Source organism: Macaca thibetana, chromosome 15 (assembly GCF_024542745.1).
Source record: "Macaca thibetana thibetana isolate TM-01 chromosome 15, ASM2454274v1, whole genome shotgun sequence".
NCBI classification, from domain to species: Eukaryota; Metazoa; Chordata; class Mammalia; order Primates; family Cercopithecidae; genus Macaca; species Macaca thibetana.
In genome coordinates this window covers 69,194,039-69,220,087 of record NC_065592.1, presented here as the reverse complement: position 1 = coordinate 69,220,087, position 26,049 = coordinate 69,194,039, and positions in this window count along the sequence as shown.

The following is a 26,049-nucleotide window of genomic DNA, read 5'->3' as shown; positions in this document are numbered from 1 at the left end:
ACAACGTGAGAGATCAATCATCTTAAAAATGTTTGAAGGGCACAACACAGTATTTTTAACTGTAGCACAATGTTGTACAGTGTATTTCTGAAATTTATTTATCTAGCACAACTGAAACTTATACGCACTGAAAAATAATTCCCCATTTACCCTATCCTCCCACCTCTAGCAACCACTATTGTATTTTCTGCTTCTATTACTTTGACTGTAATAGATGTCTCTTATTATTGGAATTACACAGCATTTGCCATTTGATGACTGGCTTATTCCATTTAGTATAACCTTCTCTGCATTCATCATCTTGTTCCAGATGACACAATTTCCTTCTTTTTAAAGACTGAATAATATTCCATTGTATTTATGCCACATTTTCTTTATATGTTCATCTACTGATGGATACTTGAGTTGTTTCCATATCGTGACTGTTGTGAATAATGTTGCATATAACATAAGGGTGCAGCTATCTTGTCTATTTCAATTATTTTGAATATATATCCAGAAGCGGGATTGCTGGATCATATGGTAGTTCTATTTTTAATTTTTTTAGAAAATTCCTTGTTTTCCATAGCTGCTACAACATTTTACATTCCCACTCAACAGTGTACAAGAGCTCCAATTTTTTCACATTCTTTTCAACATGTGCTACCTCGTTTAAACTGATAGGTGTACTAACTGGTGTGAGACGATACCTCATTTTAGTTTTGATTTGTGTTTCTCTGATACTAATGTTAATTTTTTTCATATGCATGCTGGCTATTTGTATATATTGTTCTGAAAAATATCTACTTAAGCCCTTTACCCATTTTAAAATTGAATTATAATTATTATTATTTGCTAGAGTTGTAGGAGTTCCTTACATATTTTGAAAATTAACTCCATATTGAATACATAATTCTGAAATATTTTCTCCCAGTCCATCGGTTACCATTTTATTATTTTGATTGCTTCCTATGTTGAGTGGAACTTTTTAATTCATTGCAGTTCCACATATCTATTTTCGCTTTTGTTGTCTGTGCTTTTAGTGTCATATTCAAAAAAGACTTGTACACTGAAAATAGCAAAACACTGATGAAAGAAATTAAAACAGACACACTTAAATGCAAAGATATCCATAGTCATGGCATGGAAGACTTTAATATTATTAAAATGTTCATACTACACTATGTGATCTATAAATTTAATATTATTAACATAAAAATTCCAAGTATTCTATATTTTGTATAGAAAATTTTAAAAATATCTAAAATTCATATGGAACCACAAACGACACAGAAGAGCCAAAGTAATTTTGAGAAAGCAGAACAAAACTGATTCTGGTTTCAAAAATATATATGTGATAAAGCTATAGTAATTGAAACACCATGGTACTATCAAAAATACAGACCTATACATCATGGAACAGAATAGAGGACCCAGAAATAAACCTACACAAATACAGACAACTGATCTTCTACAAGGGTGCCAAGAATACACAATGAGGAGTGAATAGTCTCTTCAACAAATATTGTTGGAAAAACAGACTATCCACATGCGAAAGAATGAAATTGGACCAGAATTACCTTACATCATACACAAACATGAACTCAAACTGTAACAAAAACTTAAAATAAGACATGAAACTATAAAACTTCCAGAAGAAAACATAGGAAAAACTCTTTTTGACATTGATAATTTGCTGCCTTTTTAATGATGACTTTAAAAAGCAATCACCCATTATTTCTAATGGGGTGATCAAATTTGTATCCAAAGACACAGTAATGGTAAGAATCAAAGTCACTGTCAACTGTATATAAGCAACTTGAGGCTTGTACATGGATTTATATGAGTTGATAAAAACAGAGGTAAAGTGATTCAACTTGCATAGTGCCACTATAAGAAAAATGAACTGACCGGGTGCGGTGGCTCACACCTGTAATCCCAGCACTTTGGGAGGCCGAGGCAGGTAGATCACAAGGTCAGGAGATAGAGACCATCCTGGCAAACACGGTGAAACCCCGTCTCTACTAAAAATACAAAAAAATTAGCCGGGCATGGTGGCAGGTGCCTGCAGTATCAGCTACTCGGGAGGCTGAGGCAGGAGAATGGTGTGAACCTGGGGGGCAGAGCTTGCAGTGAGCAGAGATTGTGCCACTGAACTCCAGCCTGGGTGACAGAGCAAGACTCTGTCTCAAAAAAAAGAAAAAGAAAAAGAAATTATGATTCTAGGTTTATGTTGAGGAAAAACTCTTGAATTGTGCCCATACTGATGCAACAACCCTGTTGCAAAGGCACTAAATGGGTTTTTATTTTAAAATATGTGTATGCAGAAATAATGCCTAAGGGATGTGGATATAATAAAATAAATGAATAAAAATAAATAAAACCATATACCAAAGCCTAAGGCACTGTTATCTATTAAAAGTTTCTGGTACTAAGTGATATGGTTTGGCTGTGTCCCCATTCAAATCTCATTTTAAATCGTAGCTACCATAATTCTCACCTGTTGTAGGAGGGACCAGGTGGGAGGTAATTGAATCATGTGGTCACATCTTTTCCATGCTGTTCTTATGGTAGTGAATAAGTCTTACAAGAGCTGATGGTTTTATAGAGGGGAGTTCCCCTGAATACATTCTCTTGTCTGCTGCCATGTAAGACCTGTCTTGTTTACCCTTCACCCTTTACCATGATTGAGAGGCCTCCACAGCCGTGGGGAACTGTGGGTCCACTGAACCGCTTTTTCTTTATAAATCACCCAGTCTCAGGAATGCCTTTATTAGCAGCATGAGAACAGACTAATACAGTAAATTGGTACTGAGGTAGTGGGGGCACTGCTGTAAAGATACCCCAAAATGTGGAAGTGACTTTGGAACTGGATAACAGGCAAAGTTTGGAACAGTTCGGAGAGCTCAGAAGAAGACAGAAAAATGTGGGAAAGTTTGGAGTTTCCTAGAGGCTTGTAGAATAGCTTTGACCAAAATGCTGACAGTGATATGAACAATAAAGTCCAGGCTGAAGTGGTCTCGGATGGAGGTGAGGAACTTGTTGGGAACTGGAGTAAAGTCACTCTTGCTATGCAAAGAGACTTTTGGCATTTCCCCCTTGCCCTAGAGATCTGTGGGAGTTTGACCTTGAGAGAGATAACTTAGGGTACCTGATGGAAGAAATTTTTAAGCAGCAAAGCATTCAAGAGGAAGCAGAGCAAAACTGTTTGGAAAAGTTGCAGCCTGATAATGTGAATATAAAAGAAAATCTTGTTTTCTAGGGAGAAATTTAAGCTAGCTGTAAAAATTTGCATAAGTAATGATGGGTCAAATGTTAATCACCAAGACAATAAGGAAAATGTCTCCAAGGTATATTAGAGACCTTCATGGAAGCCCCTCCCATCACAGACACAGAGGCCCAGGAGGAAAAAATGATTTTGTGGCCTGGCCGAGGTACTGTCTGCGGTGTGCAGCCTAGGGACTTTGTGCTCTGTGTCCCAGATGCTCCAGCTGTGTCTAAAAGGAGCCACAGTACAGCTGAGGCCATGGCTTCAGAGAGTGCAAGCCCCAAGCATTGGCAGTTTCCATGTGGTGTTGAGCCTGTGGGAGCGCAGAAGTCAGGAATTGACGTTTGGGAACCTCTGCCTAGATTTCAGAGGATGTATGGAAATACCTGGATCTCCAGGTAGAAGTTTGCTACAGGGGCAGATCCCACCTGGAGAACCTCTGTTAGGGCAGTGTGAAAGAGAAATGTGGAGTTGGAGTACCCACACAGAGTTGGCAGCAGGGCATTGCCTAGTGAAAATGTGAGAAGAGGGCCACCATTTTTCCTATCCCAGAATGGTAGATTCACCAACAGCTTGCACCATGTACCTGGAAAAGCTGCAGACACTCTCACCAGCCTGGAAAGCATCCAGGAAGGGTGCCATACCCGGCAAAGCCACAGGGGCAGAACTGCCCAAGGCCATGGGAGCCCACCTCTTCCATCAGCATGATTTAGATGTGAGACATGGAATCAAAGGAGATCATTTGGGAACTTTAAGGTTTAATGACTGCACTATTGGATTTTGGACTTGCATGGGGCCTGTAGTCCCTTTGTTTTGGCCAAATTCCCCCATTTTCAATGGGTGTATTTACCTCTACCCCCATTGTATCTAGGAAGTAACTAACTTGCTTTTGATTTTACAGGGTCATAGGCAGAAGAGACTTGCCTTGTCTCAGATGAGACTTTAGACTGTGAACTTTTGAGTTAATGCTGAAATCTTTGGGGGACTATTGGGAAGGCATGATTGGTTTTGAACTGTGAAGACTTGAGGTTTTGGAGAGGCCAGGAGTGGAATGATATGGTTTGGCTGTTTCCCCATCCAAATCTCATCTTGAATTGCAGCTCCCATAATTCCCACCTGTCATGGGAGGGACCAGGTGGGAGGTAACTGAATCATTGGGTGGGTCTTTCCATTGCTATTCTAGTAGTAATGTATCAGTCTCACAATATGTGATGGCTTTATAAAGGAGAGTTCTGCTTCCTGAACTCATTCTCTTGCCTGCCACCATGTAAGACGTGTTTTGCTTCTCCTTTACTCTCTGCCATGATTGTGAGGCCTCCCTAGCCCATGGAACAGTGAGTCTATTAAACCTCTTTTTCTTTATTAATTGCCCACTGTCAACTATGTCTTTAGTAGCAGCATGAGAATAGACTAATACATAGAGTAATTCAATATTATTCACAACACATATTTCTGCATTTTAAGTTTATAGCAGGTTTACATAATAGAATTATTGTTTTTACATTGCCTTCAAAAGATATTGTTTTTCATTAGAATCTTTTCACCTTTTAGAAAAGAAAAACACAAGCAACAGTAAACATTTCACTATTTAATAACCAGTGTGGAGGTTTTAGGTCATAATTTTTTTCAAACATTACATTTAGTATGGGAAAATACATTTTGTCTCTCTGTCTTTCTCTCTCTGTCTCTCTCTCTCTGTTTCCTCTTTTGCAAACAAAATTTCTAGAGAAAGTAAAATAAAAAATTAGTTTGAGTGAAATTTCAGTGGATTTACTTCCTCCCATTTGGATTTTTTTTTTTTCCATAATAGCAGAAGCCTAAGTTACTTTATTATGTAATAGTAGTTTAGGTAATGGCCAGTAGTTACAATGAATGAAGCTAAAATAATATTATATAGTTATTAGCATGAGGCTGGTAGTTGTATCTTTGCATGTTGGAGACAAAATAAGGGGACATAGTAAGAGAGAGAGTCCATATTCATATATTACAACTGAAATACTGAAACAATACAACCTAGAGCAATGGCAGTATAAACTTTTGGGGTCTAATTTCACTATTAAAAAGTATAACAACTGCTGTCACAAAGTTTGGCACAGTTAGGTAGTTTCATTATTTTTTTAAGTGTTTCAGAAAAGCTTTAATACATGTTGTGAAGACTGAAAGACTCTTCTTTAAATTACACTTGAAACCAGAGATACGGTATACTACTGAGTTGTATGTTGGCTGAGAGTTGCAGGACAAAGCTGCTTATGGTGATAAGACCTTTAAAAGGGTTTATCTTTGTCAAACAGAATATGTCTTTTGAAATATATAAATTTGAATGACTCACTAACTTACAGTTCACATATTCTAAGATGTACTTTCCATATGTAAAGAGTACTAAGTGCTCTTTTACCAAAGAGAGTTAAGCAACAAACAAGCACCCCTCTCTATTGCCCTAACATCTTTCTTTGTCCTCTTGATAAGTGTTTCTTCTGTTTTTTCACTCTCTTCTAAAGAACTATCAAAGTTTTCTTGTTAAAAGCAAATTTTGTTGTATTATGTTCTTGTTTAGGGACTTTCACTGAGTTACTGTTTTTACAGATAAATCTTCAACCCTCTACACTGAGATGAAAGATCATTCACACAACGCCTCAATCTTTCTTTTCTTTGACATTTCCCAACATTGTTTCTTCAACACGAGCTATCCTATGTGCCAGACATTGTCATTGGTTTACACATTTGTTTGCACCTTTTCCTCCCTGTTTAATGTTCTTGGAAGTTAGGATATTTTGATTCAATGAAAAAGAAATAGCTTAAATTTCTGCTTTTGGCAGGTCCTTTCTCATTCTTTTAGAAATAATAATGGGTATTTTGCTTAAAATTCACAACATATTGTTAATATCTCTGTTATGACACTAAGCATATTGGATTGGATTGCCATCACTAATTTAACCATCTGTGTTCTTCATTATACTGTGAGTTTCTTGAAGATGAAAAATGTTATTGTCTAACTGTATTTCCAGATCTAGTACAATTCTTTGGATATACTAGGTGTTTATACAATATTTGTTAAATTTTACATTTGTGTTAAATGTTTAGGTATGTAGGAGGGGAGGGAAAATGTTTAGGAATATAACCCTAGATAAAAATCTATTGTTTTGTTAATAATCTATTAAAGATGCATGTACATGGTTAAAAGATGAACCTATTTGTAGTATTACTTACAAAGATCATTTGATTAAGTTTAACAAAATCCGAATGAAAGAAGAACATGATTAATTTTATCTTATGATTGTTTTTTCAAGTATTTCCGATTATTTTAATGCTTCATAAACAAGTAAGTGTTTGCCATTTTATCAAGTGCTATTATATACATCTTTGTTAAAAATCTTAGATATTTGCTACTGATATAAAGCTCTATGATTTAAATTTGTGATAATGAATGTTACTTCCTAAAAGGTAAATATTTGTATTGTAATAGCTTCCTCATATGATAATTTAGAAAATATTAATATATTGCTTCCTGTAGAACAAACAAAATTATTAATTTTTTGGTCCATCTAGTAATCACCTTTCTACAGCTATACACCAGTTGTTACTAAAAAGAAGGCAGATTAACTTTTTGCAGAAAGTCGACAATGAATAATTTGATATTAAATTTGAAGTGAATTTGCAAAGGCGTCAGATGAAATAAGTTGGCTATATGCACCATGTGGTCTTGGAAAGGTTGCTGGTGCCCAGGTACTAAGGAAGAAGTCTTGAAAGTCTTATCTTTCACTGGAAGAACTATATGAGCTATTGCTGCAAGAGATTCAACTAGGAAGAACATAAGTATCTTAATAATAATCAGATCATGGTTGTAAGACATCTTAGAAAAATCTCTCACTTAAGGATGGAGGCATAATTACCTGTTTATGGCAAATCAGAGAACATGAAAGGATAAATGCCATAGTAAAAAGGTTTCAAGCCAAGAAACATAAAATAAACCATATCTATCATATTATAGACAGTGACCATAGAAATGAGTTAATATCAAAATTGTGAGATAGTTGCTGTTTAAAAAGAAAAAGTAAACAAAGGAAAAGGAAGGAAAGAAGGAAGGAAAGAAGGAAGGAAGGAAGAAAGGAAGGAAGGAAGGAAGGAAGGAAGGAAGGAAGGAAGGAAGGAAGGAAAGAAGAAAGGAAGTTTGATTCAAAGCTTGACCCAAGTGTAATTTTGGGAAGACTATCTGTTTTATTCAAATTTGGCATAAGCAGCAACATTTTACATTCTGCTGAAAACAAAGGGCATTGTTACTTGTTTCTGAGAGAAGGTTTCTTTAGCTAACTTTATTGTATTAGCAACTATAAGAGAATGTGAAAATTCAAATATTTTCCCTTTTTATTCCTTCAGTGATTTTAGGTTTGTTTCAGGGTTCCTATTCTGTGGATTGGGTCACTATATAAAGATAGATTATATTCAGTAATTTCTTAAAAATTTTTGTATGAGTTGATTTACATAATAGATCCTATTGGTGTTACCTTCCTTTTCTCTAGAGAGCAAACTGGACAAATGGTTCAGATGTAATATAGATCAAAGCAAATATATTGTTTGATGTTGGCTAGAGGCCAATAATTTAAAGGCTAATATGTCAGAAACTATGCTAGTACAAGTGGATTTCATTAGTATATGGCCTAAAATTTCAACATCATTATGTATTAAACAGTATAATCTTATCCAAATAGGTTCTTCATACTCATATTTTACCTTGTTCCCTGACACAAATATCTGGGGCTTCCATTAATAAGAGTTTGATATGATTTGCCTCTGTGTTCCTGCTCAAATATCATGTCAAATTGTAATCCCTATGTTGGAGGTATGGGGCCTAGCGGGAGGTGATTGGATCATGGGGGAAAATTTCCCCTTTGGTGCTATTCTTGTGATAGTGAGTGAGTTGTTCCAAAATCTGGTTCTTTAAAAGTGTGTAGCACCTCTCATCTCTTCCTCTTCCTTCTGCTCCAGGCATGTTAGATGTGACTGCTTCCCGTTTACCTTCCATCATGATTGTTAAGTTTCCTGAGGTCTTTCCAGAAGGAGAAGCCTGCATAGCCTTCAGGAATGTGAGCAAATTAAAGCTCTTCCCTTCATCAATTACCCAGTTTCAGGTATTTCTTTATAGCAGTGTGATAATGGACTAATATAGGGTCTCTTTCCATCAGCCATCAACTTTTAACTACATTTTATATTTAGAGGTCTACATACTCAGCTTCTTTGGAAAATATATGGGCTCCTATAAGTCATGCAAATAGAAGACAAGTAGATACACCTTGTTTTATAGGGGAGAAAGGTGTCAGAGATTGTTTTATATACCTTTTCCAGGGCTGCCTCTCCCAGAACTCTTTTCCATGCTGTGCTCCATATTGGTAAACTAGCATAACAGTAGGAAGCATCCTGGGAGAAAAGTCATTTACCGATCCTCTTTTGGAATTTGGTCTTACAACATTTCAAATGAATGGATATGATACTGACAGAACTTTGGGCAATAAAATATAATAAGTGTCTCAAAGAAAAACAAACATGAGTAAGATATTTGGATTGGTGACCTTGGCTACAGAGTAATTCAAACAGACTTGGGGCCACTAATGTTCTGAAACAATTAGGTGGAGGCCAAAAGCTCACAAATACTCAGGAAACTCCACTTGAGAGTATGAATATAAAGTAGGATCCTGTAAGCTTAGAAGCCTAAATGTGGAATACAGTGGCAATACAAAGGTGAGAGTATAAGATTCATTTAAAAAGAGAACCTAATGTAGTTAAATGAGATAGAAACAGGTGGTGTACCAGTGGGCCTGCATCCACCTTTCCTAGATGTAAATACTTCCTTAGTGGTAACAGTGGCAGTGAACAAAGACAACTCCTCCAAAGCTATTCATGGCTGCTTAAACAGCATTTACCCAGAATGTCACATCTCAATGCTTCAGATTTCTAGTAACAGTTTGGTCATTTTCCAGCTTCAAATCATCTAAGTCCGTGTACTGATTTCAGGGAAAGTGACAGGAAATAATGGGACTTGCCCTTTGAATAACAATTAGCTTCAGGATTCCCTTAACACTCAAGAGATCTGGCAAGAACTTCAACAGGTATATGCTGGACTTCATCCAAATCTATACATGTTCATTGCTATGCATAGAATTTCAAAACAACATAACACTTCAAAAATGTAAAACTGTGCATTGCATTTAATGAGAAAAAAAGGGAAGTCAATAAAAGAAGATAGATATTGTCAAATAAATGTTTGAAACAATACATTTAATGATAGATTTGGGCAGATAGCGGAATATTCATGAAGAAGCCTGATTCTTAGATGGGTCCTGAATTAGAGAATACGATTGAGAAAAGTTGCAGAAATGTGGATCAACACTACTTATTTAGGAGAGAAAAAAAAAAAAAAAAAAAAAAAAGACCAACTGGCTAAATCAGATGGTTTGTAAAATAATAAAATAAAAGTGACAGAAGTTACGTAGGCATCCAAATATATTTGAATCTTATATGGATGGGTTTAAAAGGTAGCATTCACTATGGTCTACAGAAGAAATAGGTATAAATTAATTACCAAAGTTGTGGGTTTTTTCCCCACACTGTTGGGAACTGACTCTAAGTACATAGAAATTGATGGCATATGTTATCTAGTCTAGGCTTACAGTATTAATGATATTAGTTGATGTGCCCAATGTGCATAAAAATGGTATTAAACACATACCCCCTCCCAGAAATATAGAATATCAATTTCACTGAAATTGGCCTAATTCCATAAATATCTAATTTAATATTTAAGGCTATCAAAAAGTCAGAAATAAAACATCCTATGTAAACAATTACCTCCAAAATTTATATGTATAATTCCAGGCATGTATATATTGCTACAATTTTCATCATATCTAAGTATTTTTTCATGGGCATCTTCTTTATATCTCAAAATATATGTATGTCATCTAGTAATAGAATCATCTAAATGTAAATAACCATTCCTCTATTAGATTTTTGTTCTCTCAGACTTAATTTTTTTATTCAGTTACTATTTTTGCCCTTAAAATGATATGTAAGGCAGAATTTTCTCATAAAACATGTGTTCAAATATTTTTCCCCTTAGAAAAGGTTTTAATAATGAGTAAAGTTGTATATTTTAAGAATTTTAAAGAATCATGGTATTAATATTATAGGCCCTTAGATATAGATACATGGAGTATGCATTCATTTTATTTCACTAAAGGTGTGTGCTTCCAAAACAGTTACTAAGTTTATTATATTCTACTGGAAATCCCTTTGTGTTATTAAATTTGTTTAACGACATAATCATGTACGATAAGAACATGGGTCCAGAGCTACAGATATTTTTTAATTAATATAATATCTTCTGTCTTATTTCCACTCTTTCTATTCTACTCTAATTTTGAACCAGACTCTCATCTCCCATCTAAACACTAAGATTTGCAGTGGTTTTCTTGCTTTCAGGCATTCTTCACTTTGAAAATACAATGATCCTCTTTAACTCTTCTGTCTCAAGTCCTTTCATTGACTGAAGTTTTTTAGTTATTTTGCAACAAGTGCAGGCATGCTTCTACCAATGTACTTACACTTATATCTATGTCCTTAGTTGCCAAGGAAATGCTTATGAAACAATTTTTATTACAGACATCACTAATTTTGTTGATTCAACATATCACAGAAAAAAACTTCATAAAATACAATGAAAAGGAATTACTAGAGAGTAAAATGTAGAAACAAAGATTTAAAAATACAAAGCAATTTAAATTATTACATTCCACAGATAAGAAATAAGTCCAACAAATTTCATAAAAATTAACAAACACATACTCTCAATTTCTGCACTCATTTTGTCACAGACCAGCAGTTAAGAGTTTTCAGACTGGCTCTGATCAATGAACCACATTTTGAGTAGCAATACATTGAAAGGCATGCAAAACCACAGAACAATCTCCCTAAATAATGGCTATTAGTAAAAAAATCTTTTTGAATAATTGTCACTAATTTGCATACTTAAAAGTATTGCCACTTATGCATCTAAACTATATTATAAAATATCTACGGTTTTTCTCTGTATGGGTGTAATAAACTAGAAAAGAAGGCATTTTTAGAGTTAGTGAGTAAACAGTAAAGTTTTATTTTTATTTATTTAGGAACCTAATATCAGATACAGCGGGGTAAGATATGCTATGATAGGATGAAGGCCACAGTACAGCCTGGTCTTTATAAGCAAAACTAGTCAACTGCAAAAGTAGGGCAGGTAGCCAATATATGCCAGAAAAACGAGCAAAATTAGAATCATGGAACCATTAATACCCACTAAACATAATATGCATGCTATTCAGTCTCAGTTTAGAGAATGCAGGCAAATATCTATAGGTTCTAAAATCATACTGATCTGAATATGTTTCAATTTTATCTATATTTAATTTCAAAATTTTCCCTCTTCAAAACCAAAATATTTCTGAGACCTATGTAGCAGCATTGCATAATGAAATGGAGCACTCTTTGGAATTCAGGCAGATAGAATTGGGAGACAGAACAGTTTCCTCTTTCGTTATCCATGAATATGTCAGGAGAACAGCATTAGAGTTTAGTGTTGAGGAGAGGTTGATTTTTAGAACTCTATGACTACTGGAATTACTGTATAAATTAGTTCCTGTTTACTCACTGACAGTGAGGTAGAAGACATTCTGATTCTCCAAAGCAAAAATAAGCTATATGCATAAGCTGTGCCTTACCTGTCTCTAAATGTACAAGGAGAGTAGAAAGCAAACAGCATTACAGGGTTTCCGCAGTAAGCCTGCCACAGTATGCCAAGTCAAGAGAGGAAAGGATCTGCCAGCCTCTTCCCACCTGTGGATTTTTCACTACAAAATTCTTCAAATAACTGTTTTTAAATTCCAGTTAGCTAAGTGCAGTTTGAATGCAACAAAATTAATCGTTTGTTATAACATTAAACTGACACTCTTCAGAGACATGTAAAAGAGTACAGTCTCTGCAACATAACTTTTACAGAGTCCATATTACAATCCATAGTGACTCCATATATGGAACACAAGGAAAATGTGAATTATTCTGAAAAGAAAAGGCCATCTGAGATAACACAGACATTGGAATTAAACAATAATTTAAGTCAGCGATTATAAACATGCTCAAAGATGTGTAATAAAACATGTTCACAGTGAAAGAAGATAGAAAATACTTGCCAGATATATTAATTATGAAAAAACTTAGAAACTTTAAATGGAAACATTTAAATTGAATAATGCAATATCTGAAATAAAAAATTCATGGATATGCTAAAGAACAGAATGGGGAAGGCAGAAAAAAGCATCAGTTAACTTGGATATACATTAATTGAACTCATCCTATTTCAAGAACAGTAAATCAGGGATAAAAAGTAAACAGTCTCACTGTGGGATAATATCAGAAACCATAATATGCATATAATGGAGTCTCAGAAGAAGAGTAAGAAATGGAGTCTCAGAAGAAGAAGAGTAAGAGAATAGGGCAGAAAATCATTTGAAGAAAGAATCTCCATACTTTCTTCATTTATTTAAAGATATAAACTTACGGCTTCAATAAGGCTAGTGAACTCCAAGCAACATATATATGAAGAAAACCACACCTAGGCACATCTTAGTCCAATTGATGAGATCCAAAGATAAAGAGAAAATCTTGAAATAAAAAATAAAAATAAAAATAAAATACCAATACATTACATAAGAGGGGACTGCAACTTGGTTGACCACTGGCTCCTTATCAGACACTACAGAGGCCATAAGACTATGGAACAATAGCTTTAAAGTGCTAAGAGATACAAAAATAAGTAAATAAACAAAAATCATAACCAAGAATTTCATATTCCACAGAAATATTCTTTAAGAATGAAAGATAAATAAAGACATTTCTGGTAAAAGAAATCTAAGAAATGCTTCACTAGCAGACCTGCACTACCAGATATATTAATGAATATTCCTGAGGCTGCACAGAAATAATAATATATGATAATTAGGCTTTTCAGCAAAGAAAGAACATAAGAGAAAACGATGCTGATATTTATCACAAAAATTACAATTTTTGGTGGACAGGTGATATAACACCCTGGTCCTTCTTCAAGGAAGAACTATTTCTAATTTCCCCCAAAGCTGGCAGTGTTGTACAGAGATGGCCTTCAGTTGACGGAAACTTCTGGGGTCACTTCAGGTAGATATTCTTTACATGTAATTACTATTCAAAGTGGAGACATAAGTGTCTAGTCAGTTGTGAATACACAATAACCCTGATGGGCTATTTCAGCTTCAGAACTCCTGATAGGGTAGGCTGGCCCTTCTGGGACTGTGTTGCAGGTAGACTACTCCCTCTACACAATTGTTTTGCCTCACCCTCCTTCTATAGGTGTTATTCCAAGGAACAATACCTGACAAATGTAATGCACACTAAAATACAATGAAAATAAAAGAAAACATGCCCTTTAAGGTAAAAATCATTGGACAGGATAAAAGGACATTGGGTCATGATAAAGTATATAATTTATGAAGAAAACATAGTAGTTAACAATCTGTATGCAAACATCAAAGCAGCTAAAGACTTTTTTTTTTTTAAAGTTTAGAACTGTAAGGAGATCTTTCTAAAATTTCAGTTTTTTTAGTAGGCTTCTATAAGTATCATTCAAAATTGTTTGGATATATTAGAAAAATGTTAAGATAAATTAAAAATGTGGTTATATATTTAGAAATTACACACATTATATATACAGTCATGCATCACTTAATGATGGGAAACCTTTCTAAGAAATGTGCTGTTGTGTGAATATAGTAGGGTGTACCTCTACAAACCTAGATGGTGTAGCCTACTACACACCTAGGCTATAAGATATAGCCTATTGCTTCTAGGCTACAAACCTGTACAGCATGTTACTGTATTGGCTTCTTTAGGCAATTGTAATACAATGGTAAATACCCATGTTCTAAACCTATCTAAACATAGAAAAGGTAAAGTAAAAATGTGGTATTTTAATTTTATGGGACCACTGTCTTATACATGATCTGTCTTTGACCAAAATATTGTTATGTAGAGCATGACTGCATATATACAGATATATGTATCCCTTTTTATTACATATGCCTATATATGCTCTACTGGGAAAATGAAGTAATGATTAAATAGAAAATTTAATACTTGTAAACTTTAAAACTTAAAAGTAAAAATTTAAAACTTCTAATCAAGGAAGATTCAGAAAAATTATAAGAAATGATGAATTGTGACTGATTAACATTTCCCCTGAAGCTGTACAAATTGACCTTGACTTTTAAAACATGCACGACAGCAAAACTAAGAGCAATCAATCCAATACAAAATGTAGCTTGTATTTAGATATTTATTTAACTACAACTGCATAGTCAACTAAATGTACATGAAACTAAATTGACAGTCGCCAGATAGATCCTTCTTATCTTCAACATCATTCAGTACCAGTATTGCATTTCCTTCAGTGATAACAAATTAAATGTGCTGCTTCCTCCTGCACTGCAAGAAGTCTCCTGCCTGGTGTGAACATCATTTGGCATTAATTAAGACTACCTATCTCACCAGAGATCTAGCAGTTCTATAAAAACTTTAGTTCACAGCTGTCGTGTGGAATAAGCTACCAGTTGAAATTTCTGCTTCCACTTAAAAATATCACTAACTTTAAATTTGTTCAGATATAATGAGTAAATAAATAAATAAATCTGATTTCATTTAGTAAAGGTAAACAGGTGCATTATCAAAAACTAACAATGGGTAATCGTTTCAAATGATTGATATAATAGGAAGATATGGGAAGATTATGATTGAAGAACATGATTTTATTCTAAAAAAGTAAATGAAACTATTGAAATCATAACATATAAATAAGGCACCTTCAAGAGAAAAGCTAAAGATTGTTTTGTTTAGTTATGTTTTTAATTTTTAACTTTAGTTGAGGAACTGTGTCAACATGCTGTATTTATGCTACTTTCCTAACATGCCGTTACTATGCCTAATAATGTATTCTGTGTAAAGTACTAGGGATACAAATAATAGAAATATATTGTCCTGATTTTTAAGATCCCACTGTTCAAATAAACCAGTGGTTTTAAAACTGTCTGGTATTGTAATCATCTAGGATAGAGTGGTGACCTATAAAAATATAGATGCTCAAGTTTCAACCTAGACCAATTAAATAAGAATTTCTTAAGATACAGCTGAGAGAATGCTATGATCTAAAATACTTAAAGATTATTTCAACGTATGCAGCCCACAAAAAACACACGTTTTAGAAAAACATTTTAAATGTGAAATAATTTTTAAGATATTTTCTAATAAAACTTTAGGTTAAATATTTAGAAATTTTTAAAATATCTAGCTTTTATTTTATCTTAGTGTAAAACAATCAGTGTACTATACAAAATTCATCCCTTACTAAATTTGACAGAAACAAAAAAAATAGTGAAAAAAGACCTGTGAGTTAGCAATAAGAAAACATTATTATTCTTGTTGTTGTTTCAATGAATTTAACATATATAGTATGACATATAAAACATGCATTGATGCTAAGAACATGACTTGATTTTGTTTTTTACAGTATGTTTACATGTGTGTAACTACAAATCAGATAAAAAATATGGAATATTTCCAGAACTTGGCAAGTTTCACTTCTGCACTTTCCAGGCTATATCTCCTTCTACAAAAGTAATCACTAATATGACATCTATATTTATTAATTAAACTTTTATATAACAATATGAAATGAAATCATATAAATAGATTGTACAGTATTCAGTATATAGATAATTTTGTATCTTTGTTTCTTTGTAACATCTTGTTTTTGACAGAATTTTAAAAATGTAGATAATTTTCAAATTATCAAAAATAAAATTTAAGTATCAGTATTAATGTTGTTTTTTAAGAACTTAATATTCATTATTAAAAAAAACCTTCCTTTGAGCAGCTAAATGTTATTGGCTGTTGAATTTTTCTTTGCATAAGCAATAAAAATACATAAGGCATTAAAAGTGAATAATAGATCTTGACAAATTTAGACTGTGGTGATAGATAAGCATGAATAAAGCTGTCAATTATGCCTTCTCTCCCTCCAAGAGCAGGTCATTTCTCTCTGAATCCAGGCTAGTTTTGCTACTTGTTTTGTTTATTGGAATGCAATAGAAAGGATGTTGTGCCAGTTCTGGTGCAAGTTCTTAAGGTCTTGCAGCTTTCCTCTTTACTTGTTTGTGCACTCTCTCTTGAATACCAGTCATTATATCACAAAGAAGTCCAGGTAACCTGCTGAAAACAGAAGACGCATGGAAAGGCCATGAAGAATGAGCCACAACATGGAGAGATGCCTCATAGAAGAAAACTGAAGTGTGCTGGCTCAGCTCATAGTTGAGTGCAAACACATGCATTATCATGTTTAACTAATATGAAGCAGAAGAACTATGTATTTAACCCACAGAATTATGAAAAATAATACATTTGTGTTGTTTGGCTCCAATACATTTTAGAGTGGTTTGTTACACAAACAACAAATACCTATAGATGGCTGAAAAAGAAAAAAATGCACTTGGAACTCACATAAAAAAGTCATTCACACTGTATTTAAGAGGAATATGGAATACTTTAAAATGCAGTGGAAACTTAAATTTCTGCAATAATTATTAAAATTTCATAAATAATAATATTTAGAAGAATGGGCTGGTATAACTTTCTAAGCTATTAGCACATTTTTCTTCATTTGCTATTGATAAAAATTTCTTGTATGTCAGCTTGCAACAGTGTTCCCAGTTATTTGTATCCTTCTATTATTAGAATAATATATATTCATGCCCTTTGTACCTCCCATTAAAATAGAATTACCGCCTTTGCCCCTCTCTGGTTGTGTGGGTTTGATCATGGAATTTGCGCTTGGTAATAGAATTTGAGTAGAATTAACATTAAGCCAGTTTCTAACTGAGGCTTTGAGATATATAACATTTCTACACACTTTTCTGGCACTTCCATGGTTTGATATAAGGAAAACACACTCTACATAGCCACAGATCAATAGCTGCTGGAAACTAAACCCAGATTTTCCCTGCTGAGCCCCAGAGTGCCATAATCAAAATACCCAGGGAGCAAGAAAAATAATATCTGACTATATAAATTACTGAGGCTTTGAGGTTGTTTTTTGGGGGGAATGTAGGAGAGTTGGTAACTGACTGATACAAATTTGATCATGTCCTATGTGTTATTGCAATCCCTTCATAAAATTGTATTAGTTTGCAATCTTTAGAAATATCATAACCTAATACAGAACATTATGAGGATGATCTTGATAACTTTTAAAGCATCCAACATTTTTACAAATTATCAAAATTTCTCTAAATAAATTACAGGGAATAGAGCGATGGAATGAGAATAAAAATGTTTTAAAATATATTTTACGTGTATATATACACACATAAACAACATGCTAAATTTAGCTATTTAAGTATAATTGACATCAATTTTGAGCTTTTCTTTCTTTTTTTTTTTTTTTGAAACATCATGTCTGAGATATATTTTTCCTCAAAGAGCAAACTATTATTTCTCACAGTAAATGGCTTAGGATAAATCTTAAAATTCCAGGAGTAGATAATATGTGACATAGAAAACTCCCCATGGAATCTGAATAAGGACTTTTCCCTTGTATTCTTTATAATCATAAAATATAATAATTACCATTTATAATTTTTCTTTAATTGTCATGGTCACAGAAAATTAAGTATCAGTATCAATAGAATAAGTCTATATTTTGCTTTCCCTAAAGAAAGACAATTGAACAAATACTAATAGCAAATAAAATAAGACAGTTAAAAATGTGTGTTAATGTGGTCAAAGTATTCAGAGAAAAACTGTAAAGCTTGAATTTGTCTATAGTGTACTGAAGGGGACTGCAACCTCTGGGCCATGGACTGGTAACAGTCTGTGGCTTGTTAAGAACTGGGCTCCATCTCCTCTCACATCAGCGGCAGCTTAAAATTCTCATAGGAGCGTGAGCCTTATTAAGAACTGTGCATGCGAGGGATCCATGTTGCATGCTCCTTATGAGAATCTAATGCCTGATGATCTGTCACTGTCTCCTGTAACTCCCCAGTGGAATGATCTAGCTACAGGAAAACAAGCACAGGGCTTTCACTGATTCTACATTATGGTGAGTTGTATAATTATTTTATGTTGCAATGTAATAATAATATAAATAAAGTGCACAATAAACATAATGTGCTTGAATCGTACCCAAACCATCCCCCCACTCCAACACGGGTAAGTGAAAAAAATGGTCTTCCATGAAACCAGTCTCTGGTGCCAAATAGGTTGGGGACGACTGGTGTATTGGTAGTAAGAAAAAAGATTAGAAAGCATAAATTTGAAATCCATAGAAAGTAACGAGGAAATACTATGACATAGTTGTTGACATACACTTGTTAATAATTAGTTGTTGATGTGCACTTATTATTGCTGTATTTTTTTTTCTTTTTTTTTTTTTTTTTTTTTTTTTTTTTTTGTCACCCAGGCTGGAGTGCAGTGGCACGATATCTGCTCACTGCAACATCCGCCTCCGAAATTCAAGCAATTCTCCTGCCTCAGCCTCCCGAGTAGCTGGGACTACAGGTGCGTGCCACCATGCCTGGCTATATATATATTTTTTTTAATTTTTAGTAGAGATGGAGTTTCACTGTGTTAGCCAGGAAGGTCTCGAATGCCTGACCTCGACAACCGCCCACCTCGGCCTCCCAAAGTGCTGGGATTACAGGTGTGAGTCACTGCGCCCGGCCTGTATTTTCTATAATTATACTTTAATACAAAGGAAAACAAAATAAAACAAAAGACTGAGGGTTTAGTAAGAGAGATGAGCAATTGTACTGTTATCATTTGTATAAGAAAAAGGTAGGGAGAGAAAAAGGCAATTAAAAAAAAAATAGCGCAGATGGAATGAAGAAAGGGAGAAAATAAATCAAATAAAAGAAAGAAGGAAATTATGAGAGAAAAATGAAGAAAAAAGAAAACTGCCCTAAATAGAGGAAAATGCCAAAATAATCATTGCTTCAAAGTAGTAGTTGTCACTCTTTTAGATTCTGAAGGTGTTTATTTGATAACCACTCAACAGAATATCTGGAAAAATGGAACCATTTGCAATTTACTTGAAGGAGTTCAGACTTCATTGTTATTGTAGAGAGGTATGACTACATTGATTACTGTGTCTCTTTTTAAGAATTAAACACTGGCCAGAACATTTTCTTTTTTGCCAACCTGAATGAACTAATTAAATCTTGCCTACATAAAAATATTCCACTTATACCACATGTTTCAAATTAATGTTAAAAAGCTCTGCTTTATCTGAACTTTATATCTTCTTCACAGGGTTGTTATAAGTTCTTTTTGATTAGTAGTGACTCAAATGTTATTTGTTTGCTCTAGTTTGATTATATTTTAGAATTGCAACACTGAATATTTTAAAGCTACAAAAATTTGCTCTTCATTATTTTTAAACATACTAAATATATAGTTTAACCTAACGTTATGCTGCATACAAATCACCTTTAAGGACACACGCAGTCTGAAAGTGAAGGAACACAAAAATATATTCTATGTGAAAGTAAATCAAAAGAGCAAGAACAGCTATACTTATCAGATAAAATAGACTTTAAGTCAAAAACTGTAAACAGAGACAAAAGAGACCATTATATAATGATAAAGGAGTCAATTCATCAAGAGAATATAACCATTATAAATATATATGCACCCAACATTGGAACACCTAAATATATAAAGCAAATATTAATAGATCTGAAAGGAGACATAAACTGCAATACAATAATAATATGTGACTTCAATACCCTACTTTTCAAAATAGATCATCCAAACAGAAATTCAATAAACAAATGATGGACTTGAACAACGCTATATAGAAAAGTGACCTAACCAACATATACAGATTTTTCTATCCAACAACAGCAAAATTCACGTTCTTCTCAAGTGTACACAAAACATTTTCCAGAATAGATCATTTATTAGGACAAAAAATCCTAATAAATTTAATAAGATTGAAATGACATCAAGTATCTCTTTTTACCATGATGGTATAAAACAAGAAAACAATAACAGAAGGGAATTTGGAAAATACACAAATATGTCCTGGAGAATCCCAACCTATTTCTCCAGGAATGATGTGCCCATTTTACTGTGATTGTCATTTAAGATATTTAAAATGCCTTGACACTTACTAAAACTTCACTGTACTACAGAAATCTTCAGGAAAAAAAAAACAAAAACAAACAAACAAAAAAACCCCAGAAATAACAAATGGAATTCTAAACTAAAAATATAAAAACCTCAAACTTCATGTCTAAAATATACTATTGAGGGCTTTATGAAAAATGCACTCAACCATGTCTGTTTTTTTTTTTTTTTCTCTCTCTTACAAATTAGTAACAAGCCAAATCATTTATGTAAGAATACCGTCTTTAACACTAAAGATCTTAATGCAAGCAGACATGACAAAATAATATGGGGGGCTTATGAAATTCACATACTGTTATTATCAATTGATAGTGGCCTGTTTTCTTCAACATCCTTCTAACTCATCTTTGTATTACCTAAAATCCAGAGACTGTGTCTTCTAGAAGATTCAGAGAAAGGCAGCCCTTGATCCCTAGTAATGGATGTTATCAGGTATTATCAAGAATAAGCACAGCAATAAAATTACAAGGCGATAATTGTTAGATGTATAATTTCCATGAATTCATGGATTACTGAAAACTGTTCTACCCTGAGACTTCAAACTTAAGAATAAAATGATTTTCATGAAGAAGCAGCATCCACCTAAGATGTTTCCGATTTAGTAGATTGCTGTGTGAAGTATTTAGCTTCTTCCTAAATTCAATGGAACAAAACCCAGGTTTAATTTTCATGCACTTATTTATTTCCCTCACTGTCTAATACTCCTATATTTAGTTCTGAGAAATTTTCAGCTTCAAAATAAGAACTATACTCTAGCTTTTTTTTTTTTTTTTTGCACAGTGTGATCTGGCTTAAAAGTGAACTATTAACACTGATCACCCATCTGTTAATATTCATCTGTGTTGCAGCACTCATATATATAATTTTCAGAGTCTCAAATTTTGCTATGTATTTTTAATCACAACATACTATTTGATAAGTGACCATTAGACAAATGTTCAAAAACATCTGACACATATGCAGGTTAAAACTCATCAGAAACTCAATACACTAGAACAATATGTCCGAGACATATATCTGGAATGAATATGTTCCCAGATTATATTCTTAGTCTAGGCTGAAAAATGACTTAAAAAGAACACCAAGAACAGAAACAAACATTTTACATATTACTGATGAGTGTAAAATAGTTATAAATACTTGGTTTTAAAATTTAGCATCATCTTTAGAGGAAGAATTTTCTCCTATCCTATGATTAAAAGTTTTTTTTTTTGAGACAGAGTTTCACTCTTGTTGCCTAGGCTGCAGTGCAAGGCGCGATCTCGGCTCACTGCAACCTCTGCCTCCCAGGTTCAAGCAATTCTCCTGTCTCAGCCTCCCGAGTAGCTGGGATTACAGGCATGCACTACCATGCCCAGCTAATTTTGTATTTTTAGTAGAGACGGGGTTTCTCCATGTTGAGGCTAGTCTCGAACTCCTGACCTCAAGTGATCCACCCACCTCGGCCTCCCAAAGTGCTGGGATTACAGGCGTGAGCCACTGTGCCCGGCCTGATTAAAAGATTTTACTTCTAAAATCTGAAAAAAATTACACTGGCCCATGTAGATCTGGAGATATAAACAGGTGGATAAGTAGTATCTTTGTTAATAATAGCACAAACAATGTAAATGGTCATTGACAGGTGAATGAAAAAAAATTGTTTCATATTTACAGAGTACAGTTATATTTATCAGCAACCATGAGTGTACTGCATGTAATAGACTATAAGAAAATTAATGACACAATATCATAGAATAAAAGCAAGTCACAGATATATGATGACTTCTTCATAAAATGCATAAATGAGCAGAATTTTTTTAAACTGTTACTACCACAGCAGGGCAAGGAGCATTGAGAGATCTACAAAACCACTATTTTAAATACATTGACCAAAAAGACTTACTGCAGTAAAATTCACATAAAAACTTCAAGACTGTAAAGAAGTCAACCATTTGTCCATTTAAGAGGAGAGAGCTTCAGATAGAGGGAACAGGTGAAGTGAAAGCCCTAAAGGCATGCCCAACTACAGTCTAATTCAAATTTTCCATTGGAAATATTTTAATCACACCATCACTTTCTCTGTGCCCTGGAGTCTCTCTCAAATTAGACAATTACTACTTAAAATGTAATACATCATTTCCTGTGAAAAGCCTAACTTGAAATATAGAAACTCATAGATTCTTCCCTTTTTTTGCTTACTTCTAACAGAATGATTAGTATACTATTTATCAGTTTTGTTTTCTACGGTCTTTTTTAGTATCTCTAAAGGTACTCTTTGAATCTGAGTACCTTTCAAGAGTTGAGTTAATCTCAAGAACTGAATTTCTGTTATGCAGCACCATCCCAGCACATAGTAGGAACTCGGTATAAGTTATCAAGAGAATGAATAAAAAACTAAGTAAATGATGAAAGAGAAATAAAACATTCTCAGGACATAATTATTGGATTAGGCTGGGATATATTAAATTACGAAGTACTAAACTTTAGTATGAGAAAAACCATAAAACACAGATTTATATATACACACACACACAAATTCAAAGATATCACTGAACAGCCTCTACCATTATGCAGCCTACACAAAAGTAATAGAGGTAAGTATTAAGAAGTAATCATGCTATGAGAGTAAATGTGTGAGCTATGAGGGAATAACAGGTGGCAAAATATAGATTAGGTTCAAGGAGAGGCTGTTATTAAAATGAAAAACTGAGAACTTTAGAGTGAATAGGACTTAGATGATGAATAGGAGAAAACGTGTTCCAAGGAATGAAATTAGCTGGTACAAATGCCCTAAGATCAAGTTTTACAAAATATAATAGGCAAAACAATTTATAAAATGTACAAACATGCTAAATCATCAAACAGGTAAATATATGTTTTATACAATAAGGAAAGTTTAGCTCAAAACTGCATTTTTTATTCTTCATATATTTTTAATATTCTGTATTTTGTGGCTAAATGAGTAATGTCTCTAAAGTTAACCAGAGAGAATTAAACAAACCAGCTCTGACTCTTTATTTTTAATTTTGCCTTAAACAAAACTTATTAAAATTATAATTGGGACAAATGAACTGTATTTCAAGAAATATGCATGCTAAAATGGAAAATAATTATTCAAAATACAAATCTTTTAAAAGTAGCAAGTAATATTCAGATTTATTAACAAAATAAAAATAATATCTTTAAAATTCATATTTATTTTAAGCAATGTGTCATTTCTCAGCATAAAAATGACCTCAAGTTGTTGACAAATAGTTATAAAATGAAACATGAACTCCACAGGGTTAATACTTCTGACTTAAGAAGCATAAATTGCTTAAATTCAATGTGCAGAATGGAAATTGTCAGTGATGCACATTACCTTTGTGGGAAAAGAATTTTTTTAAAAGTTCACTTCTAGCTTGAAAAAGCAGGCACTGTATCTTCAAATAATAACTGGCATAATAAAAATTCACAATAACTTTCCTGGAAAAGTACCTCTTAGTGATATAATGTCTGTCAGATATGTCAGTCATATGAAATGTTTAACTTACCAAGTAAGTAAAGATTCTAAAAAAGAAAACAATCTATCTTGAATTATCTCACAGAAAGGATTAAAGATTACTTTAAAAAGTTATGAGTTTCCTTCTTCTTATGCAATTTGGTAAAGTGTTAGAAAAGGAGGAAGCAAATCATTACACATTTTTAGCCACATTTCCTTTTCTGGCTCTATTTCAAATTAGATCATGTTGATTAAGAGGAATAATTTGTTCTAATATTTAGCTGGAAGTTATTAGGACATTTGTCAGGACCCACTAGACTTTCTTTTTTTTTTAAGAATAAGTCTTTTTTTTTTTAAATTATAATTTAAGCTATGGGATACACACGCAGAACATGCAGGTTTGTTACATAGGTATACACGTGCCATGGTGGTTTGCTGCACTCATCAACCTGTCATCTACATTAGGTATTACTCCTAATGCTATGCCTCCACTAGTCCTCCTCCCCCTGACAGGCCACGGTGTGTAATGTTCCCCTCCCTGTGTCCATCTGTTCTCATTGTTCAACTCCCACTTATGAGTGAGAACATGCGGTGTTTGGTTTTCTGTTCCTGTGTTAGTTTGCTGAGAATGATGGTTTCCAGCTCCATCCATGTCCCTGCAAAGGACATGAACTCATCCTTTTTTATGGCTGCATAGTATCCCATGGTGTATATGTGCCACATTTTCTTTATCCAGTATATCATTGATGGGCATTTGGGTTGGTTCCAAGTGTTTGTTATTGTGAATACTGCTGCAATAAACATATGTGTGCATGTATCTTTATAATATAATGAGTTTATACTCCTTTGTATATACCCAGTAATGGAATTGCTGGGTCAAATGGTATTTCTGGTTCTAGATCCCTGAGGAATCACCACACTGTCTTCCACAATGGTTGAACTAATTCACACTCCCACCAACAATGTAAAAGCATTCCTATTTCTCCACATTCTCCCCAGCATCTGCTGTTTCCTGTCATTTTAATGATCGACATTCTAATAGCATGAGATGGTATATCACTGTGGTTTTGATTTGCTTTTCTCTGATGACCAGTGATGATGAGTTTTTTCATCTTTTTTTCATATGTTTGTTGACTGCATAAATGTCTTCTTTTGAGAAGCATCTGCTCATATCCTTTGCACACTTTTTAATGGGGTTGTTTGTTTTTTTCTTGTAAATGTATTTAAGTTCCTTGAAGATTCTGGAATTTAGTGCTTTGTCAGATGGATAGACCACAAAAATTTTCTCCCATTCTGTAGGTTGCCTGTTCACTCTGACGCTAGTTTCCTTTGCTGTGCAGAAGCTCTTTAGTTTAATTAGATCCCATTTTGTTAATATTGGCTTTTGTTGTCATTGTTTTTGGTGTTTTAGCCATGAAGTCTTTGCCCATGCCTATGTCCTGAATGGTATTGCCTAGGTTTTCTTAGGGCCACACATCTACAACCATCTGGTCTTTGATAAATCTGACAAAAAACAACCAATGGGGAAAGGATTCCCTAAATGGTGTTGGGAAAACTGGTTAGTCATATGCAGAAAACTGAAACTGGACCCCTTCCTTACACCTTATACAAAAATTAACTCAAGATGGATTAAAGATTTAAACATAAGACCTAAAACCATGAGACTTTCTATCCTTGAACTCCTCTTGAGAACATATGTGTTTTTCTGCTGCAAGTTTATCATCAGCTATGTTCTTGTCCTTTTTCCAAATGGGGAAGGTTCAGTTTCAAGGTGATTGTTGCCACCAGACCTAGCTAGAGCTATTACTTTTCTCTTTGATGATTAGTTTTGATGTCTACTATCAATTTATCTAAACTCTATGTTCTTCTACCTGATTCCTCAGATGTTTGTTTTTGCTGCCTGTCTGATCAGCATTCTTGTGGGTGCTGAATCTTGTTATGTATTCCATTATCATAATTATGACTTTTTATTCTATTTAACTCAAAATTCTGGATTGATATGTTAGTAGCACATATAATGATGGACTTTCAATAGGTTCTTAGTGAACAATAT